We start from the raw sequence: 15,314 nt of genomic DNA on the forward strand, positions 1-15,314 counted from the left end.
TAACTATACTACACTGTTATCATTATTTTACAGTGTGTACTTCCTACTTATAAAATGATGTTTTCTGTGAAACATTGTGCTGTGTTACGCTGGCAGCAGCTTCACACATGTCTTGTTTACCACATCTTGCGATTGCATCATTTTGTACTTGATATAATCTCATGTTGTTTTCTACAGTAAATGCTACAGGCTGTACCCTACAGCCTAGTTATGTAGGAGGCTATACCATCCATGTCTGTGTAAGTGCACTGTGATGTTGCACAGTGATGAAATTGCCTAACAATGCATTTCTCAGAACGTATCCTCATCCTTAAGAGGTGCATGACTGTAGACGGAGATTTATCATACGGCACTGATTTAAGCAATTCTAGAGGCTAGCTAGTCCAAAATTTGCAGTGTAGGTGGCAGGTGAAAACTCAGGCGAGCCAGTGGTCCCCAAATTGTTTCAGGATGAGTAAAGCTGGAAACAGACTGGCCATGAAAGAACAACCATGTGATTTTATTACCATAGACAGAAAACAGAGCCACAGGGAGAGAGGAGGAAGAAGGGAAGAAGGAGGAGCTGGGAGACAAAGGAGGGAGTAGATGAGATCATCCTTAAGAAAAAGTGCAGCTACCACCATGACCAGAACTAGATTTTGGTGGCCTAGAGCAGATTGAGGATGCCATCTTGTCCCTCAAGGTGAACTTTAGCTAATTATAATGGATTATAATATTATTAGCATTGTGGTAAAGGAAAACCTCCACCCCTGGGTCACCACGATAGTTCCAACAAGGGCCAAATAAAGACAAAATGCTCTCCTCCCAGTGGGAAGAAATGGTCAGTGGGGACCTGCCTAGGAATGCCTATAACACCACCCCTAAATTTTGAATATTTTGTACCCTCATTTTAGAAGTAATAAATTCCAAATCTTTGTTCTTCAGGGAAGTTGCTCTTCTCCAGGCCTGCCCACTCTCCCTTCTTGAGTGTATACAGTTCCTCTCTAAAAAAAATCCATCCTGTTTGCTTGGCTTATGGGGTGCATTCTTGAATTCTTTCCTTTGAGGATACCAAGAACCTTTTTGCAGACAATAATCTAAGGGATGGATCTTTGAGTCAGGTGTTATTAGCCCAAACTCAGGGGAGTGCATAAGGCTGGAGATTGAGTACAGTTGCTTAGACAATGATTCAATTGATGTTACCTATGTAATGAGACCCAATAAAAACTCTGGACACAAAACTCCGTTTATGTTTCTGGTTGGTAAACATGTCAATGGGTCAGCAGGGTGATATGTTCTGATTCAACAGGGAGAGGACATTATACGTCCACATTTTGAGAACTCCCTACATTTCTCCCTATAGTTCTCTTCATTTGGCTGAATCCTTGATATTAAATGGTAATTGAAAGCGTAGCATGGTGTCTATTTTTTCCTGAGTTCTATGAGTTATTCTACTACATTATAAATCTGATGGAGTTATGGGAATCCTAGAATTTGCAGTCATTTGATCAAAACCGCAGATGGTATGGGGACTCCTGAACTTGTGAGCATTCTAATTGGGGATTGTCCCTTTACTTGTGGAATCTGTGCTAATGCTGGCTAGTCAGTGCCAGAATTATATTACAGCACAGCATGTGCCATGTGTTGGATTCAATTTGCTCATTTTTTGTTGAAGATTTGTGCACCTATGTTCATGACAGATATCAGTCTATAGTTTTCCTTTCTTCCAATATCTTGTTTTGGTATTAAAGTAATTCAAGCCTCATAGGATGAGCCCTGAAGTGTTCCCTCTACTTTTATTTTCTGAAGCATACTGTCAAGAAGCATTATTATTGATTCCCCCAAGTTTTCAGTACAATTCACCAGTAAACCAATGTGTCCCTGGTTCTTTCTTTTTGGAAGGTTCATAAATATTGAAGAAATTTCTTAATAGATATGCCTATTGAAATGACCTATTTCTCATTTTGTCAGTTTCAGTAGTTTATATCTTTTAAGAAATTACTTCATCTAATGTATTAAGAGTTGTTTATTTCATTTCTGTATTATCCTTATAATATCCATAGGGTCTCTCAGCTTATATGATCTTTTTCTTGCATGGTGTCGACTTTTCCCAATAGTACCCGTAACATATTGATCAGCATTCTTTCATATTTAAAAACTTTGTCATATCTAAGTCTGATTCTGACCCTCTCTTGGTTCTTTCACATTGTGTTTTTTTCTTGTCTTTCAACATATCTAGTAACTTTTGGTTGAAAGCCAGATATGATTATTTGGTCAATAGAAACTCAGGTAAGTAGGCTTTTAGTGCGAGGTTCTATATTAATTTAGCTAGGAGTTGGACATTGTTTAATGTTGTGCTACCTGTGCATGTCAGAAAATTCAAAATCCTCCAGTGTCCTCCATTTTGTCTTTCCTGTTGTCTTGAACTCCTTCAATAGACTCTGGGTTTTGCAGCTCTTTTAGCTGTATTCACTATTGTACGATAGCCCTGTTGCTATGGAAGGGAAGTGTCCTATAATCTCCTGATTAAATCTATGCATTTTAATCATCCTGTGTTTGTCTTAGGTTATGATTTTCCCACAAGTGCTTTTTAGCTCCCTCACTTAGCCTTAGCCTAGAGGTAAATGGAGTTAAATAAATGTTCTTCCCTTTGATGGAATAATACTCTGATAAAGCCTTTCTCCATTTTTCTCTTCTTATGAAGAATGCTTTGTTGATTTCTTAATGGTTGATTTATCTGTCATCTTGCCAGAGCCAGGGGGAAGTTTTACTTGGCTCTTCAATGTAAGAGCCTGATGGAAAAACTCACAAAATTGTGGACTCACCCCTACCCCCACAAGACTAAGTTCCCATGATTTTCGCATGCTCATACTTGTCCATAAGCAGCCTATAGCAATGTCAAAATTACCATTCAAGTATCCCTACCAGTTCTTACTCCAATGGCTTCTAGTGCAGGAGAGAAAATCTTGGCTGTTATTCTGTCTTTATTCATATCTCTCTAGATTTTTGTGTAGCACCTTGTCCTGAGGTTTCGTTGCCCTGATAGTCCAAGAAAACTCATTGATTTTTAGCTCATTCATCTTGTTTCTTCTTGTAAGGAGAGGAGTGATGACTTCCAATATTTTTGCATGTTGGATCTGAAACAAAGAGTGATGGGCCATAATTAATACACTCATTCTTCTGTCATATCATTAATAAGCCCTTTCATATATTTAAATATATTGATTTGCATCTGTTTTCATTAGTATATTTTAGTTCCTGAATCCTTAGTCTTCCAGTGTTGGAGGTGATCTTGCTAATGTCTGAAGAGCAGAAACAAGCTGTCGCCACAAATATTGGGCCAATTGCAGATTTGTGAGCAAAATAAATGTGTTGTTATTGTAAACCACTCAGTTTAAAGTGATTCATTATATACTCATAAAAACCTAGAATGTGTAGATTAAGGGAAGATATCGGTCTTGCCAGTACTTATCCAAAATTACTATGAACCAGGAACTATCTCAAACTGAATAATCTGTTTGCTGACACTTGTATTTTAGGTCCTTCTAACCTTCTTTTATGGCCAGCTTGTGTTTAGCATTCTTAGAGGAAGGTTGTTGTTGAGCTTCCTTAGTTCATTTAGATCTAGACCAAAATTGTGATGTGCTACTTTCATTTCTATCTCCTTTTACAGTGATTTTTTTCCCTCTCTTCTCACTTCACTGATGATTCATTTTTCTTAGATTTATGAGGAGGTTTCTAATCTAAATTCCCAACTTGCCTGAGTCCTTAAGCTTTCTCTCTTATCTCTTTGTAGTCCTTTAAAACTTAATTTTTAGGTCCACAGTGAGTGACAGAAACTCATCGGACCACTGCTGATTAGAGGGCTTATTTTCCTTTCTGAATTCTTGCTTTTTCATTGTTTGAAGTCTGTGAAGATGTTCTTTATATAATTGTTGGCTCAACAGTGCTTTTTCAAAGTATGTCTTTGTATTTTATCAAATTTTGTAGTGTTTTGCACAAGAGGCTGTTTTTGTTTTTTTAAGATATCATATTCCCTTATCGCCAGAAAGAGAATTGGTTTGCATTTCTACACTCTTATTTTAAGACACTCATTTAAGAACAATTCTCTACAGGCTTGACCAATCATGCCAGCTATATCTCAAAAGAAAACCAACTGTTATCACTGTAGCAAACCTCAAGTTCAAAGAAAATACATGAAAAGGAAATGGTGAGCCATGCTCAATTTTTCTGAGCTTGAGAGTGCCATCACTTGCTTTTTTTTTCTTTCCTTGTTTTTTTCCTTTTTTGAAACATTCAGATGGATATGGCAAATAGCCACATCCTTTACTGAGCCTCTTTGGGGGTCATAAAGCAATTTGCATTCACAGTACTAGATTACTATCATTTCAGCAGGAGAAAGTCTTATCACAGCTCATTATCCCTTGGAAGGATTCTCCTTACTTAGAAATCCATGTAGACATTTGCTTTCACAAAAGAAGTGTGAAGGTTCACCTTTGAGCCCCCTCTTAGTCACTCAGTTTATTCACGTGCTGAATATGTTTGTACACACACATGCACACACACAAATGCTCAAAATTAGTACTCCCTACAATTTTCAATTACAAATTCCTGCATAATCATACTGTAAATAAACACATTACTATATTCACCCATTAAAATAACCCATACATTTACGTGGTTATGCATTTTTAAATTCTAAGTATTTGGTACTTTAGGTCACATTTTACTATCATATTTCTAAATGTATTGTATTATGGTCTAAGAAAATGACTTTATTAATATTCCAAGAATTATAGCCAACTGACCTGATAAATATTATTTTAAATATCAATGGACATGCAAGAAAATCTATTCTGAGTTCAAAAGATGTGATGTTTTATATATTCAAAATTGGCTAATTATATAAAGAGTATTTTTTTTTTCTTTTTATTAGCAACCTATATATGGTGGTCTGTTCAAGTCCAGGTTGTCATATTTTAGGTGAGATGTCTGGTACTAAATGGTTTATTCTTTTTTTTCTTCATGTTTTCATAATTCATTGTTTCTCTCTGGCAACTTGTCAGATTTTGTTATATTCAAGACGTTCATAGGAAATGTCTAAGTTTGCATTGTTTTTCACTATTTCTTCTTTCATACTGAAGGCATTGATATTTCTCCATCTTGTGACACTTGCCTTCCACTATTTGAAACTATTTCTCTCTTCCATATGCTCCATTTCTTACCATAACAATATTTTTTATTAACATGTAAGATGTATTGAAACACAGTCCTTCATAATTCTCTCTTTATATTTTTACTTTGAGTGTTTTAGGTATTTCTTCAGCTTGGTATTAGAGGTCACTGTTCAGGGTTTGATGGTAACTATCCATAGTCCAATTTGTCTACTTTTGTTTTGGGTTTTGTTCTTGATTTTACGCTGTAGAAGGTCTTTATGCATGCTGCATGAATCTTCTTAAATACTGCCAATACCGTGTATATTAAAATGTAGTCTCTCCCATTTAGTGACTGTTTTAGTTGAGACATAATATATAACGTGAAATAAAATATTAGAATAATATGTAAATCTGTACGTACCATACATTTATATAAATATAAACAATGTAGTTTTATTGATTTTTTTGTTTCCATATTAAAAACAAGTAATAAGAAACAGGTAAAATTAATTTTGATAACATGTTGTTTAGCTCAATATATGAAAATATCAAATTTATCAAAAAGTATCACTTCAATATGCAGTCAATATAAAAATTAATAAGATACTATATTTTCTTTTCATTATATATATATATTTTAAACTGGCTCTATATTTTACACTTAAAGCTCATCTCAATTCAGTCACCAAATTTTCATCAGTAAACATGAAATGTAGTCTTCAGTCACAGTATTCGCATTTCAAGTATTTAATAGCCTTATGTATCTAGTGGTTAAGGTTTTGGACAATTCACTTTGATGTTTTGTTATTTAACAACGTTTTCTCGTATTCAGTTCTGGTTCCTAGAAAACACAAAGAATGGAATGTAAAATTTTCCTTTGTACTGTCTCAGTATTAAGACAAGGGAGACCTCAGTTGATCCACTTAGTTTCCTTCTCTTCAACATTTTTGAGGCCAAAGATAACAGAGATTATGACACAAGACCAATACCTTGGGTCCTTTTGGGCCAAGATATGAAAAGATAAACATACATGCATGAGCACGATATTCTCAAAAGAGGTATAAGCAGAATTTGATGAACCATAGCAACGTTTCATGTGAAAAAATTTTAGGAAACCAAGAATTGATGCACTCAATAAAATTATGTTTACTGAAAATAAAGGTAGAAATGATCATTTTTATTGTGAAATCTATTAGCAACATGAGTAAGCCACTCATTATTGAGCCTACTATTCAGTAAATGGAAGATCTGATTTCAAAAAATACAGTTTAATGACATGAGTTTCAGGAACAAACGGACTTTATTTGAGATAATTTGATTGTCATTGTAGAATATGTGAAAATCTAGAAAGAACTTATTAGCAATAAAAAAAGATTAGTAATATTGCTAGATACACATGTATTGGGGATAAATGAATACCTTTATGAAAATATTTTTAAGTGCAGTGCAAATGAAAGAAGTTATTATTCTAAGTAAAAACAATAATCTCAAATAATTTTTATTACTTGAAATATGTATGTTTTCTTGCAATTTATATTTAGATCCTCCATAAATATGACCTTCAATAAGTAATTACAGTATGTAATTATGTGTGTGCATGTTTGTGTGTGTCACCTAAACATTTTTTTTCAAAAATATATTTAATGCTGTATCCTTTAGCAATATTTCTATTCTCATTGGGCTTTTGTCAATATCTGGACACTGCTTTGGTGGAAAGACAACTCTATGCCTCACACTTCTTTACTTGATGGCTCAATTAATATGTTTTTCCTTCTAATGAATAGTCTTAGATGTTCTATTAACAATATATCATAGTAACGAAAAAACAAAACAAAACTGTGATAACTTATCTCTGGATACTGTGTCATACATAGTACTGTACAATATAATATCCACTAGTAATGAAAACTTCTATACGCCAAGTTTCTTCATCATGGTAGCCACAAGCTACATATGATTATGGTGCAACTGAGAAACTGAAATTTTAATTTTATTTAAATTTTATTGATTTAAAATTACATAGTCATGTTCATGGCTAACGGCTACCATATTAAATAGCAAAGATATAGATAGATCAACATGGCCACTAGAAAAAAAATGTGCCACCGCTTAGTGTATTCTGTATTTAAACATCAATACACCACTGTACACCTGAAATGAAAAACGGAAAAAAAATATCAATACATCCTTTAAAAATGTATCCCGTTTTGAACTTTACGAAAATAATTCTACAATTCATAGAGCAAATGACGAAGGCATTTTCTTTCCAATCCAAAGTATATTAAGCTTTAATGTAGTATCTTCAAAGTACTCTTACATAGGTTTACAGAATAAATGAGCCAATAAACTCTTCAAGGACATTAACTGGAAAAGCAGAACCTATTTGGTCTCATTTACAATTGAGGCAGATTGTGTCTTGCTACTGTGTTGCTTGCTACTTATTACCCATAATATAGATCTGGATAATTTCCTAAACCTAAAAATTGAGGAAAATGAGTAAATATATATATATACATACATATATATATATATATACATATATATATATATATATATATTTATATATATATATATATATATATATATATATATATATATATATATATATATATATATATATATATAAATATACTCATTCCTTCCCTTTCTTCAGAGTAGGCATAAAGAATGTGATGTACAAGCGACACATTTCTAGGCCTATAAGGTGTCCAGTCTATGCTTATAGCTTCAAATATTCCATGCATTAAAGAAATCATTTAGGTTGAAGCAAAGTGTATACTGTTTTGTTGTGTTTGTTTTTCCCCAAGCAATAACTATCATGAAAATCTTAAATTCACTTAGTTCAAATGGCTACAAAATGTTTTTAAATATTAAAGTGATTGATATTTATTATATAAATTAATTTCAAAAACAATTTCAACTTCATGATATTGATCACTATAGCTACATGGTTGAACTTTAAATTTTTTTATCATACAATTCATTTTGTAAGATTTTTATTAAAATTTAGCTAACATACAATGTTATATTAGCTTCAGATGTACACAATAGTTATTCAATATTTACCGACCTAAACAAGTGATCACCATAAGTCCAGCAACCATCTGACACTGTACCACCCTATCACAATATTACTGACTATATTCCTCATGCTGTAAATTACATCCCCATGACTAACTTGTTTTGTACCTGGACATTTGAACCTCTTATTGCCCTTCAGTATTTTTTCCCTTTACAAAAGCTTTTCAGTTAGAAGTTACAGTTGACATTCAACATGATTTTACATTAATATCAGGTGTGCAGCACAGTGGCTAGACATCCACGCAATCTAAGAAGTGTTCCTCCTGACTAGTCTAGTACCCACCTGGCATTACACACAGCCATACCATAATATTAATATATTTCCCATGTTTCACTTCACATCACTGTGACCACTCTGCAGCCACCAAACTGTACTTCTTAATGCCTTCACTTTTTTCACCCTGTCCCCCAAACCCCCTCCCATCTATCACCCCAATAAATCTAGTACACATCTGACACCATACATAGTAATTATAATATTGACTGTACTCCTTACTATACCTACATCCCCATGATTACTGTGTGACAACCAATCTGTACTTCTCAATAGCTTCCTCTTTTTCACTCATTCCCACCCCACCTCTTGTCTGGCAATCATCAAAATGTTCTCTATCTCTATGAATTTGATTCTGTTCCATCCATTTGTCTACCCTGTTCTCTAGATTCCACATCTAAGCAAAATCACACTGCATTTGTCTTTTGCTCTCTCACATCCTTAACTCAGCACAATATACTTTAGATCCATCCACGCCACCGCAGATGGCAAGAACCCATTCCTTTCCATGAGAGAGCAATAGTCGATTGTATGTATGTACCACCTCCTCTTTATCCATTCCATTGATGGACACTCAGGCTGCCTCCACAACTTGGCCATTGTAAACAATGCTGCAATGAACATGTGGATGAGCACATGCCCTCAAAGCAGTGTTTTGTGTTTCTTCAGATAAATAGCCAACAATGGAATTATTGGGTCCTTCTTTGTCACTTGTTATATCCTTTGTTCTTAAGCCTATTTTTGTCTGGAATAAGTATTGCTACCGCAACTTTTTTTTTTTTTCATTTCCATTTTCATGACTATCTTTTCCCCATCCCTTTCAGTCTATGTGTGTCTTGATCTGAAGTGAGTCAGCATATGTGGGGTCTTATTTTCTTATCCATTCAGTTACACTGTCTTTTGATTGGAGCGTTTAACCCATTTATATTTAAAGTAATTGTTGATAGATATGTAGTAATTGCCATCATATATATATATGTATATATATATATATATATATATATATGCATATATATGTATATATACATATACATACATATACATATATGTATATGTATATGTATATATATGTGTGTGTGTATACACACACACACACACATATATATATATGTAAATTATATTTAATTTATTTATTTTATTTAAAGAAGTCCCTCTAACATTCTTCATAGTACTGGTTTGGTAGTGAGGACTCCATTAGCTTTTTATTGTCTGAGAAGCTCTTCATCTGTCCTTTGATTTTAAATGATAGCTTTGCTGGGTAGCATAATCTTAGTTGTAGGTCCTTCCTTTTTATCACTTTAAATATTTGTTGCCAATCCTTTCTGGCCTGCAAAGTTTCTGTTGAGAAATCAGCTGACAGTCTTATGGGTGCTCCCTTTTAGGTAACTAACTGCTTTTGTCTCACTGCTTTTAAGATTCTCTCTTTGTCTTTAACCTTTGGCATTTTAATTATGATGTGTCTTAGTGTTGGCCTCTTTGGGTTCACCTTGTTTGGGACTCTTCATTTCCTGGGCTTGTGTATCTATTTTCTTTGCTAGGTTAGGAAACTTTTCAGTCATTACTTCTTCAAATAGGTTTTCAATTCCTTGCTCTCTCTCTTCTCCTTCCGGTACTCCTATGATGCAAATATTGGCACATTTGATGTTGTCCCAGATGCTCCTTAAACTTTAAACTCTCTTATTTTTGGATTCTTGTTCCTTTCTGCTGTTTTGATTGGGTGTTTTCTGCTACCTTATCTTCTAAATTGCTGATTCAGTCCTTTGCTTCATCTAATCTACTGTTGATTCTCTCTAAGGTATTTTTCATTTCAGTTATTGTAGTATTTATATATGGCTGGTTCTTTTTTATGTATTCTATCTCCATTTTTATGTTTCTTATCTCTTTGTTGAAGTTCCCCCTGAGGTCACAGAGCATCCATAGTAATGTTTGGAACTCTGCATCTGGTAGGTTGTTTGTCTCCATTTTGTTTAGCTTTTTTCTGGAGCCTTGTTCTGTTCTTTCATTCAGGACATGTTTCTTTGTCCCATTTTTGCTGTTCCCTGTGTTTGTTTCTATGTACAGCTGCTACACCTCCTAGTCTTAGTAGAGTGCTCCTATATAATAGGTGTCCTATGGGACCCAGTGGTGCAGTCTTTCTGGTCACCAAAGTTGGGTGCTGCAAATGTGTTGCTTGTGTGGATTGTGTGTGCCCTCTTGTAGTTGAGATTTGGTTGCCATTTGAACATCAGTAGGAGGGATTGACCCTCAGGCTGATTGGCTGTGAGGAATGCCTGTGACTACAGTGGAGGAACTGTAGTGCAGAGGCTGAAACTATGGAGCAGGGTTTGCTCTAGTGGGGCTCTGGTGACTGCCCTGTCTGTCCTTTGGGTGTGCCATCTTTGGAGGTGACTGGGTGATACTCCAGTCCATTCTGAAGCTGGCCACCGAGTCCTGCTGAGGACCTGCTGCAGACCAAGTTCTGCCACAGTCTGTGACCTACCTGGGGCAATCTGGCATGAGCCACAAAGCAATCCAGAGGTGGCTGTCACCCATGCTATTCTTGGAAGTGCCTTGAGAGGTCAAGCTGCAAACCAAGGCCAGCTCTTGTTAGTGCCAGGCTTAGGGTTTCTCAGGAAGTATGAGACATGCCAAAGCCAGATGCTGCTTGTTTGGATTTTGTATACCTTTGAGAGATTTTAGAAAATTCTATAGCATGAGCCAGGATGGGCCATTTATAGAGAAAAGCCACTGGAAGCCTGAAAGTAGGGTCTAAAAGTAGGATGGGGCATGTTCTCAGGAAATCACAAGGTAGGGCAGATGAAAGGGGATTAGCCAGTTTGATGGAGACTTGGGTAGAAAGTCTGCATGCTGGGAAGGGGAGGGCTCAACACAGAAACAATGGCTTCCACCAGCTCCCCGACAGGAGAAAGCTGTCCCTCTAGCCCTTGTCCTGAGGCTAGACAGTTCAGTTTCTCCCTGTAGGTCCCTGTCATCTTTTGAGACACTGCCCCAGTGCTGGAGCTCAGACAAAGTAAGTCCATCAGCAGGTAAGTCCATGCATGGGCCCTCCAAGAGTAGTGCCTGGGACTGCAGCTGCCCTCTGTCTTACTCAGTCAATCTATGCTGGTTTTCACAGCCATAAGTTAAGGCTCTGTCCTCAGCACTGGAACCCTGGGCTGAGGAGGGGATGGTACCCTTCACTCTTCTGGAGGGACCTCAGCAGCCAAGATATCCCTCCCAATTTTTAATGGTCACATGCAGGTGTGGGACCAGCCTGTTCCATGTTTCTGCCTCTCCTACCCATCTCAAGGTAGCTTCTTCTGCATGTCCTTAGTTGTAGGGTTTCAGTTCAGCAAGATTTTAGGTGATTCTTAATGATAGTTGCTTTGTAGTTCAGTTGTAATTTTGATGTGGTCATGAGAGAAGGTAAGCACATACTCTGCCACCTTGACTGGAAATCTCAGTTGTACTATATTTTCAATGAGTTAATTATATGCTATAGTTCTGTCTTGTACAAATAACATTATTTTCTTTCATATTGCTTGTTGATAACAACAGCTACCTATGTAAAATAATGCTTAGTAATTGGTATATTATGTAACAAAAACAATTAAGCAGTAATAGTTGACTTTTTGAGAAAAAAATCTTATGGTAAATTCTTCTTTAGCATGATGTCATACTATAAGAGTAACTGTTAAAGTATCTTTTTAGTTTCATGAGCAAAAAAGCTTTCTAGACATATGCATTTTATAAACTGCTTCATTTGAGAAGATTGATGTTGGTTCAATTAATGTTCATAATATACATTTTTTTGTTATTTTTAAATTTTTATTGGAGTGACATTGGTTAATAAAATTATATAGGTTTCAACAGTATAATTCCATAATACATCATCTGTATATTGCATTTTGTGTTCACCACTCAGTTAAATCTTCTGTCACCATATATTTGACCTCCCTTTACCTTTGTATGCTTCCCACAACCCATTTCCCTCTGGTAACCACCATACTGTTATCTATGAGTTTTTGTTTCTTTGTGATATTTGCTCATGTTACTTTAAGTTTTATGTCCCACACATAGGTGAAATCATACGGTTCTTGACTTTTGTCTGTCTGGCTTATTCGCTTAGCATGATATTCTCAAGATACATCCATGTTGTCACAAATGGCATTATTTCATTTTTTTTTTCTTCTGGCCAAGTAGCATTCCATTGTATACATGCACCACATTTTCTTGATCCAATTATCTATTGAAGGACTTTGATTGTTTCCATGTCTTGGTCACCGTGAATAATGCTGCAATGAACACAGAGGTTCATGTCTTTATGAATAAATGCTTTGAACAAAATTTTCAAGTAGGTACCCAGAAAAGGGAAGGCTGGGTCATATGGTATCTCAATTCTTAATTTTTTGCGGAGCCTCCATATTGTTTTCCATAATGGCTGTACCAATTTACATTCTACTAGCAGTGTATGAGGGTTCCTTTTTCTCCACAATCTCTCCAACACTTGTTATTATTTGTCTTATTGATAATAAGTATTCTAACCATTGCTAAGTGGTATCATTGTGGTTTTGATTTGCATTTCCCTAATAGCTAGTGAAGTTGAACATTTTTTTCATGTATCTGTTGACCATTTGTATGTCTTATTAGGAGAAATGTCTGTTCAGGCCCCCTGCACCTCCCATCCCCCCACCCATTTTTTTAAGTTTAAAAATTTATTGAAGAACACATTTATTTAAATGTGTTAACATAAAGTTCACACATTTAAAATGTTTATTTCAATACATTTTGACACATGCACATAACTTTTAAACCACTACCACAATCAAAATGCCAAAATTCTAGAATTTAATTGCATATTTAACAGAAAAATATACTAAACTAATAAACTAATAAGTAAGCTATTTTACAATTTTTATACTACTTTGAAAAGGTAGTGAATATTTCCACTACCAAGGGAAAATAATGCCAATAAACAGTATCTTCACTGTCATCATTAAGATCCAAGTTTTAGAATAAATAGTAAATCACTACACAATGTGGAGGAGATAGAAAATAATCCCTTGTCAACCAATGCTAGTTTCATTTAAATGTAGTGGCCCATCATAGTTAGCTTATGTTACATAAGCATTTGTAGAACGGAACTCAAGGCACTTAAATTACAACAAAGTAAGAAACTTGACTCCCTACCCAAAGAAGTCAAACTTACGAGTATATGGGATGTTATTTTATGTGTCCCTTATGAGCTACTGACAAAATTAATCCACAAGTGATGGAATATAGCCATTCTAATGGAAAATGTAATCTCATTTTATAAAATGAGAGTGGAAGACTGCAATGAGCAATTCTATGTCTCTTGAAAATCTGTAAAGACATATATATTTCAATTAGTTATAGTTTATTAATACATTGGCTAGGGGTGTGTTAGGACTGCTCTCAATATTCCATAATTCACTTGCCTTTGTAAGAATTCAAGTTATTGAGAAAGCAGACCTACTTGGTCACATTTAGAGTACAGACAGATTGAGTCTTGCTACTGTGTTTATTATATCCAGAGCTATGAAATGTCATGTAATCATTATAACAAAAATCATTATTGTCAAGAATAATATTTGTCTAGCCTCTTACAACTTGTGGAATATCTTTGATTAATAGCTTTGAGGTAGGCAGAAAGTCTTCTCTTTATTTTCATTTCTAAAAATGTTGTGAGAGGGAACTGAATGTCAGGAATGAGAAAAAAAAAGAATCACAAGCTATATAACAGTACTGGGCTAAAGAAAAAACTCTCATTCATTCTTTTACCAGGGACTCTGTTCTCCACATCACTAATTCAATTTAAATTTAACTTAGTTTCCAAATATAAGTAGCAGCATGTAAGTAAATGGCCAAATGCCTAATGACTGATAGTATCTTGCCAAGTAATCAATGATATAAAAGTAGCCTGATGTAGTGAAAGGAATATCAAACTGAAAACAAGAAACAAGGCTTTATTCCTAGCTCCAGAATGACGACATGCATGCTGTAACATGGCTCTTAATATCACTGTGTGTAATTTCCTCATCTGTAAAAAGGATGGTCAAAGCACATGATCTCTAAGCTAGTGCACACCTTGAAAATTCTATAGGTCATTTCAACTTCATTCCCTTATCTGACTTAATTCAATTTAAGGTTTTTTATTGTTCACATTTAATCATCAGTATCAGGAAAGAGAGGATATTGCTAAAGATGCACACCTAGAAACTTTAATTCTTTTATCAGCATGTTCATTTCTAGATTTTCTGATACTGAAATACCTTGACAACTGTCTTGAAAATACATTGTTTGCAATCCATATTCAAATGCAGGTATTTGATCTGTGATCTCTACCTGCTAAAACCCGTGATTTATTCTGAAAGTTTGACTTGAATTTGCCATAAATTGTTTGCGATTCTTCAGAATCTGAGTAGTTTTTAGTTTATGACAAAAAAATGATTAATTACTCATTGCCATCTGTGCAACTCAATGTTAAATATAATTCCTTGAAGTAATAAGTGATGCTTACCACTGTTTCAAATTTAACATCTTAAATGGATTATGAGAGCATTAATAAACTAAACCTTATGAAAAATATATAAGAAAGATGACCTTTAATGTAAGGTAGAATGAGATGGGTCGTAACATAAAGAAGATGGCTCACTCAAAGATATTATGAGAATAATTTACGTACAAAAGATTATTTTAAAGTGTGTTCCTGTGCACAGGGAAACCCCAAGGCACAGAGAAAGCAGTAAGGTGGGGCTAATATAATGGAAATGTATCATGTTACTGCAAAAGGATAAGGGGAGGGAGAGGTTACTAAAAATTTG

Source organism: Rhinolophus hipposideros (genome assembly GCF_964194185.1).
Source record: "Rhinolophus hipposideros genome assembly, chromosome: 7".
NCBI lineage: Eukaryota > Metazoa > Chordata > Mammalia > Chiroptera > Rhinolophidae > Rhinolophus > Rhinolophus hipposideros.